The sequence below is a fragment of the Chlorocebus sabaeus genome, chromosome 10 (assembly GCF_047675955.1).
Source record: "Chlorocebus sabaeus isolate Y175 chromosome 10, mChlSab1.0.hap1, whole genome shotgun sequence".
Classification (NCBI taxonomy): Eukaryota; Metazoa; Chordata; class Mammalia; order Primates; family Cercopithecidae; genus Chlorocebus; species Chlorocebus sabaeus.
The window spans coordinates 26,901,249-26,908,242 of NC_132913.1; the positions used below are offsets into that span (position 1 = coordinate 26,901,249).

General features: G+C 42.0%; 1 pseudogene; it reads left to right on the plus strand.

The window, feature by feature from the left end:
- The first annotated feature begins 453 nt into the window (after window positions 1-453).
- Window positions 454-5,787, plus strand: LOC103218281 (small ribosomal subunit protein mS40 pseudogene; annotated as a pseudogene).
- Window positions 5,788-6,994: the final 1,207 nt, after the last annotated feature.

The following is a 6,994-nucleotide window of genomic DNA, read 5'->3' on the forward strand; positions in this document are numbered from 1 at the left end:
AGTCATAAGTCTCAAGTTCAAAGTTCCACCAATCCCTAAGGCAGGGGAACAACGCACCCAAACCCTTTGCTAAGGCATAACAAAAGTGACCTTTGCTCCATTTACCAATAAATTCCTCATTTCCATCTGAGACCTTCTCAGCTTTGCCTTAACCATCCATATCACTATCAACATTTTGGTCACAGCTATGCAACAAGTCTCAAGGAAGTTCCAAAATTTCCTTCCTCTTCCTGTTGTCTTCTGAGCCTTCCAGACTCTTACAACCTTTTCTTGTTACCTAATTTCAAAGTTGCTTCCACTTTTTCAGGCATCTTTATACCAATGTCCCACTCTTTGGCACCAATTTCCTGAATTAGTCTGGCCTCACATTGCTATAAAGTAATGCCTGAGACTGGATAATGTATAAGAAAAGAACTTTATTCAGCTCACAGTTCTGTAGGATATACAGGAAACATGGTGGCATATGCTTGTGGGGAGGCCTCAAGGAACTTTTACTTATGGTTGAAGGCAAAATGGGAGCAGGCACTTTATATGGGTGAAGAAGGAGCAAGAGAGAGTGAGGAGGAAGGTACCACTCACTTTTAAACAACCAGATCTCATGAGAATTCACTGTCACAAGAACAGCAACAAGGGGGTGGTGCTAAACCATTTCTGAGAAACCACCCCCATGATTTATTCACCTCCCACCCATCCCCACCTCCAACATTGGGGATTACAACCTGACATGAGATTTGGTAGGGAAACAGATCCAAACTGTATCAGCTATCTTGGACCTAACCAGTCTCAGCTAGTCTGAATACAGAGAAAACTTCTTACAGCAAACATCCAGTTTTTTAAAGATAAGCAGAGTTAGTGTTGAGCAGAAATTCAGGTATGTCATGTAGTAATCACACTGGGTAACAAATCCCCCCTTTTCTTATATTCACTTCTTTAGAGGTTCAGACATGTGAGGATCCATCTTCTATAACTTCTTCAAGCTGAATTTGGATGCTGATATGTCCCTTGAGGAGTGAAATTATTCTGTAGCTAGTCTTAGGTAGGGGTGGTTATCTCCTGGGTGTGAGTCTAGCTGTTTATATCACTGAGTAACTGCTATCTGTAGTTTTATGGCCTCTATTTGTTTAGACACAAATAAGATCAGACAACTTAGGAGACAGGGCCCCAAAATCAAGAGAAGTACAACAGTAGCTAAAGGGCCCAGGAAGAACAAGAATTAAGTGAGATTAGGGATGGCCTATTTTATGATGTTTTTATATTCCTTGAGGGTCTGTGTCCTTTTGGTTAATTCGTGGAACCACTTGACCTGGTTGTAGATTATTTTAATGTCTTTTTGAATTAATCTTGTACCCAAGTACAAGAGGAAGACTTGGTGACTATACTATACACACCTCACCTTGTTTTGACAAGTAATCAAGAGCCAGATAGTTACCAAGCGCAATATTGGCTAATGAGACTAGGGAGAATTCACGTAAGGGGATCATCATTCTCATCAACTCGCATTTCTGTAACTGTCGTGAGGTTGCACAGGGTAACCTCATGGTAGGCAAACCTTCCCCAGCATTTTAGGAGACTGCCTGTTATCCTGACGGAAGCTAGAATAAACCTAATCACCCTTTTATTCCTTGGGCCAAAGCAGGACGGGAAACAAAGATTTTGACTTCTCTGGGGATTAGGTGCCATAGGGGGCAATCTCCTTGAGGTCATGTGTTTTCCAAACATGGTAGGCTCTGGATGCAACAAGGTTACTCCCAAAGCAAAGATGAGGATACATATAAGAGGGCAAGTAAACAAAGTCCTGACAGAAAGTATATGCAGGCCCAGGGTAACTTATTTGGTTGAGGGTTTTTGTCCTCAAACACATCAGTAATTTTAGATCTGAGAGTGATTCAACTCAGTAAAAGGGACTTTATTCCTTAGGTTCACGCAGCTACCTTTAGCTGGGTATATCCTATAAATGAAGACTGCAGTCTCCAGGTGGCATGTAGATACCATTTTATTCTGAGACCCTCAGAAGTAGCCTTAGTAATGGAACATGTAAATGCTGGTCCAATACTTCTTTGAATTGACTCAGGCAGCCTGAATCTGAGGACAATTTTTCTTCAGTAGTAACTTTACCATCTCATGTGCAATCTCAGTGTGGGTGGCAAAGTCTTTTGCCCATCCTGAGAAAAGTGTCAATGAGAACCAGGAGGTATTTAAAGGTTTTTAAGGCTCTGGGCATATCTGTGAAATAAATTTTCCAATCTTCCCCTGGACATTTTTGTTGGTACTTCACCAACTGAGCAGCTCCCTTTTGCTTCCCCCACCCAACTCTGAGAGGTGGTTATTAGAATTTTTAACATAGTATGTGGGGAAAATATCAACCATCTCCTTGTCTAGCTCCCTGAACTTTGAGGCCGTCATGCTCTTGAAAAGCCGGTTTTGAAGGGCCTCATGACCAAAGTGAGTGGTAGAATGAGCTTCTCTAATGGCCTGTAATGTAATTTCTTCTGGGAAAATAAGTTGTTCATGAGGACTTATTAGCCCTCCTGGATGATTCAGAACATCAGGTATATTCCAATTTGGAGGCCTTTTTCCATTTTTTTAAAGAGTAAACCAGGGTTTTTTGTTTTGTTTTGTTTTAAAACAAGGAGCAGGATTCAAGAGGGAAAGCAAAAGTGGCATTTGAAGGGTAACTTTCTTAAAGCTGCTTGTTTTGGCATTAGATCGACTTTATTATTTTCTTTAATTACCTTAGTTTCCCCTTCTGGTGGCCATGGCCATGAACTATTGCCAGCTGAGCTAAATTTCTTACAGCCTGCAATAACTTTGCAACTGGAGAGCCTTGCCTGGAGATAGCCATTCTACTACTGTTTTTTTTTTTATGAGGGTCTGGGTATGGTGGAGAGTTCAGATGGTTAAGGGTTGTCCAAACTTCTCTCTTTTCAAAGGAGGGCCATGACTGCCATCAACCAAAGGCAGGGTGGCCAGCCTTTAGCAACTGGGTCCAACTGCATGAAAAAGTAGGATACTACATGGGTCAATGGGCCCAACCTTTAAGTTAGTGCTCCTAAGGCTTTTCCCTTTTCATGAACATAAAGATAGAAAGATTTAGTTAAGTTGGGTAGGCTTAAAGCTGGGGCCCTTGTGAGCTGTGTTTTAAGTTTGGGGAATGCTTGGTTACATTTTGTCATTCATTTAAAAGGCCCTGTGTCCTTTTAATTATTTTTATAGAGGATGGGCAATGAGGTCAAAGCTAGCAATTCAGAGGCTGCCAAATCCTGCCATGCCCAGAAACCCTTGAAGTTGTTTCCAGGTCTTTGATTGCTGTAGTTGGCATATTACTTCCCATCTCCCTTGGGACTAACTTTGTTGTTCTTCTTCTAGGAGTAACTACAGATAGATTACTTGTTGCTGAGATATTTGTGCTTTTGGGGGAATATCTTAGAACTCCTTTCTGCTGGGAAGTTAAAGGCTAATGAGGATTTTGATCCCAAATTTTTTAGAAAGGCTGGCAACAAGGATGTTATCCACATATTGGAAGAGGCTTCTCTGTTCAAGAGTCAGTAACTCCAGGCCTCTCCAAATATTTTTGGGACTGGGTATAGGGTTTGAACTCTTGAGAAGACACAGTCCATGTTAGCTGCTTAGCTGCTGGGTTTTTTTTCTATCTGGGAAATCCTGCCACTTTGTTAAGTAAGTATACCCCTGGGTGTGTTCAAAACAGAGTAGGTGGCCCCTGTGTCAACCAAGAAGCCAACAGGTTTGTCCCCTACATCCAATGACAGTCAGGACACTTTGAAGTATAAGCAGAGGACCAACTGAGGAGCCCCTAGGACCTGTAGAATTTTTTTTCTACTTTGACCATCTGCTACTCTGAAACACCTAGGTGGGACATTCCCCCTTCCCCTTCCTTTCAGATGGGTCCCTTTTCCAGTGACCTTTTTCCTTGCAGAAGACACATTGGTTTGGTCCTAGTCTCTTAGGTCTTTGGAATCTTTTCTATTGGTTAGAGGACCAGCAGTAACTCACCAGAGCTGTGATTTTCCAAGAGCCTTCAAAGCCCTTAGTAAGTAAACTATGCTTAATTTCTGAAAAACAAAAGGACTGCAAATCTTCACTCTGCATCAACTGAATGCAAATAGGTAACAGCCAGTAGTTGGGCTTGCTTTTTGGCCTTTCTTCTTTATGCTGCTCCTCCCCTTCTTGGTTGTTGAACGTCTTATTGCCTAGGTATATTAGTCTTAAGATGGGAGCATTGAGCTCTAATTTTACCTTTTGGAGTTTATAGCTAATGTCTGATGTCCTCTGGGAGATAAATAGATTTCAGAACTGCCTCTCTCCCTCTGCTGAATCAGGAGTAGGAGCAGTATGCAACTTCATATTTTCCCCTCAACCTCTCTGGGAAGATATATAGAGCTTTCTGGGGTTGTTGATTAATTTTTCTTAGCTTACTCCAGTTAGTGGGTCTTTCTTCTGTGGCCTTATTCCCTTTAACATTAATGTTTCATCATGCCTGAATCTTGCCTTTTTCATTCCTGTCTCAGGATCCCAAAGGGGGTCAAGGTCTGTCACAACCTCATTCCCTGGTCTCTTAACAGGATTTTTTATCTTGTCTCTGTGGGTTCTGTCCATTTCCTCCCTAGCACTTCGAATAATAGAGGATTTTCTTTTCTTTCTTTCTTTTTTTTTTTTTTTTAATTTTTCATCCAGTGAGGAGAATGTTCAAAAGGGACTGGACATCTGCTTGGTTGGGGTTATGGGTCTCAAAACTACTCTGAATGAGGTTTTAAATCCCCAGGATTTTTCCCTAATCATTTAGAATGTGACTTCTAGTTGTGAATATCTGAAGTTGTGAAGAGAATATGTACAATAACAATCCCTCTTTCCCATTGGTGACCTGCCAGAGGAAATCATAGAGGAAGGCTGGTAAGATGCTCTGCACTGGGTACCATCCGGGTTCACTCTCTGAAAGGAATCAATGAGTGATTGGTGAGAATGAGGTGTGTTGCCTGCAGAAACCACTGGGAGTAAGTGAGTTATAGGTCTAAGATTATAGAATTAAAAAACAAATCTCTTATAATTTTAAGAGTAAATTAATACCTTAGAAAAATCTTAAGATAGGTGACCAAACTTAGAAAGACTGATATAGATAATTTCTTTTTAATTGTAGGCAATTAACTTACATACAAAATTTATTTTATAAATTTGTTTCCTACAATCTTTATTAGGACTGAGACCATGAACAACATATTTTGACCTTCTGATTTGTTTGTACTACCTCTTTTAAAATAATAAGTCATTTTATTTTAGGACAAAACTTTACCAACAGGAATAAAGTTGCTGGGAATCCCTGCCCCATCTGCCAAGATCACAAGTTACATGTTGATTTTAGGATTGTTAAGCTCTCAGAACAGTTTGTCAGTGCCCACACAGGTATTATTTTCCATGCTCCATACACAGGAGTCAGTATGAAGCAGCATAAGATGTTGACCCATGTCATCCAGAAAGTCAGGGATCATGGTCTCCTCAGTTACCACATCTCCCAAGTTGAACCCCAGGACCTTGATTTTAGTGCCTCTCATGGAGCTATGAGTGCTTCTCTGCCAGTCCCCACCCTGGTCTCAGGTGAACCCTGGTACCCATGGTACAGCTGTAAACAGCCATCAGAGAGTGAACTGTCTCCCCTTTGCCAGCTCTATCAGGGTTATCTCTAAGAAGAGAGTAACCCCCGCACCTGAGTCAATGCCCAAGATGCTCTCAACACCACCAGTGGAAGCCTTCTTTACTGAAGAGACAGGCCCCTAGTGTGCTCTGGAGTCAGAGACTGGGAAGAGGCTGGGCCCAGAGGCTCACACCTGTAATAACAGCACCAGTCTGAGGTGGGCAGATTGCTTGAGCCCAGAAGTTCAAGACCAGCCTGGGTAACAAGGCAAAACTCTGTCTCTACAAAAAAATACAAAAATTACCATGGTGTCTTGTGCCTGTATTCCCAGCTACTGGGGAGACTGAAGTAGGAGGATAGCTTGAACCCTGGAGCTGAAGGTTATAGTGAGCCAAGATCATGCCACTGCACTCCAGCCTGGGTGATAAAGCAAGACACCTTCAAAAAAAAAGTTTAAGAAAAAAAAAAATACCGTGAAGAGATCCAGAGACACTAGGAGATAATGTCTACATTTATATGATGGGATATTACCCAGAAGAGTTGTATCTTTTATGGCCAAGGCAGATCCAGGAAAGAAATGAGTGTGCTGATGGGGATAAATCTGAAGTTGAGGGATGGCAGTACAGATGCGTATGGAAAACCCCAGATCCTGCATATTGTAAATAGATGGGCTGGTCATCTATGGCCCATATGTTTAATATGGGCATAAACATAAACCTTTTGCTGCTATTTCAGAATTCTGCCACCTCAGCTTTTCTACAGTTAAATGTTGGGAGCAGGCACCTCAAAATCTGGCTATAAATTGGCCCCAAAACTGGCCATAAACAAAATCTCTACAGCACTGTAACTTGTTCATAATGACCCTAACGCCCAAGCTGGAAGGTTTGGGGTTACGGGAATGAGGGTAAGGAACACCTGGCCTGCCCAGGGCGGAAAACTGCTTAAAGGCATTCTTAGGCCACAAACAATAGCATGAGTGATCTGTGCCTTAGGGACATGCCCCTGCTGCAGTTAACTAGCCCAACCTATTCCTTTAATTCAGCCCATCCATTCGTTTCCCATAAGGGATACTTTTAGTTAATCATATATCTATAGAAGCAATGCTAATGACTGGTTTGCTGTTAATAAATATGTGGGTAAATCTCTGTTTGGGGCTGTCAGCTCTGAAGACTGGAAGACCCCTGATTTCCCACTTCACACCTCGATATTTCTGTGTCTGTGTCTTTAATTCCTCTAGCACCATTGGGTTAGGGTATCCCTGATCGACCCCGTGTCGACTGGGGTCTAGGGATGCATAGGACTGTTTCCTTTCAGACTTTGGTTAGCCAGCGTTGCCCCCCTTTTAATAGG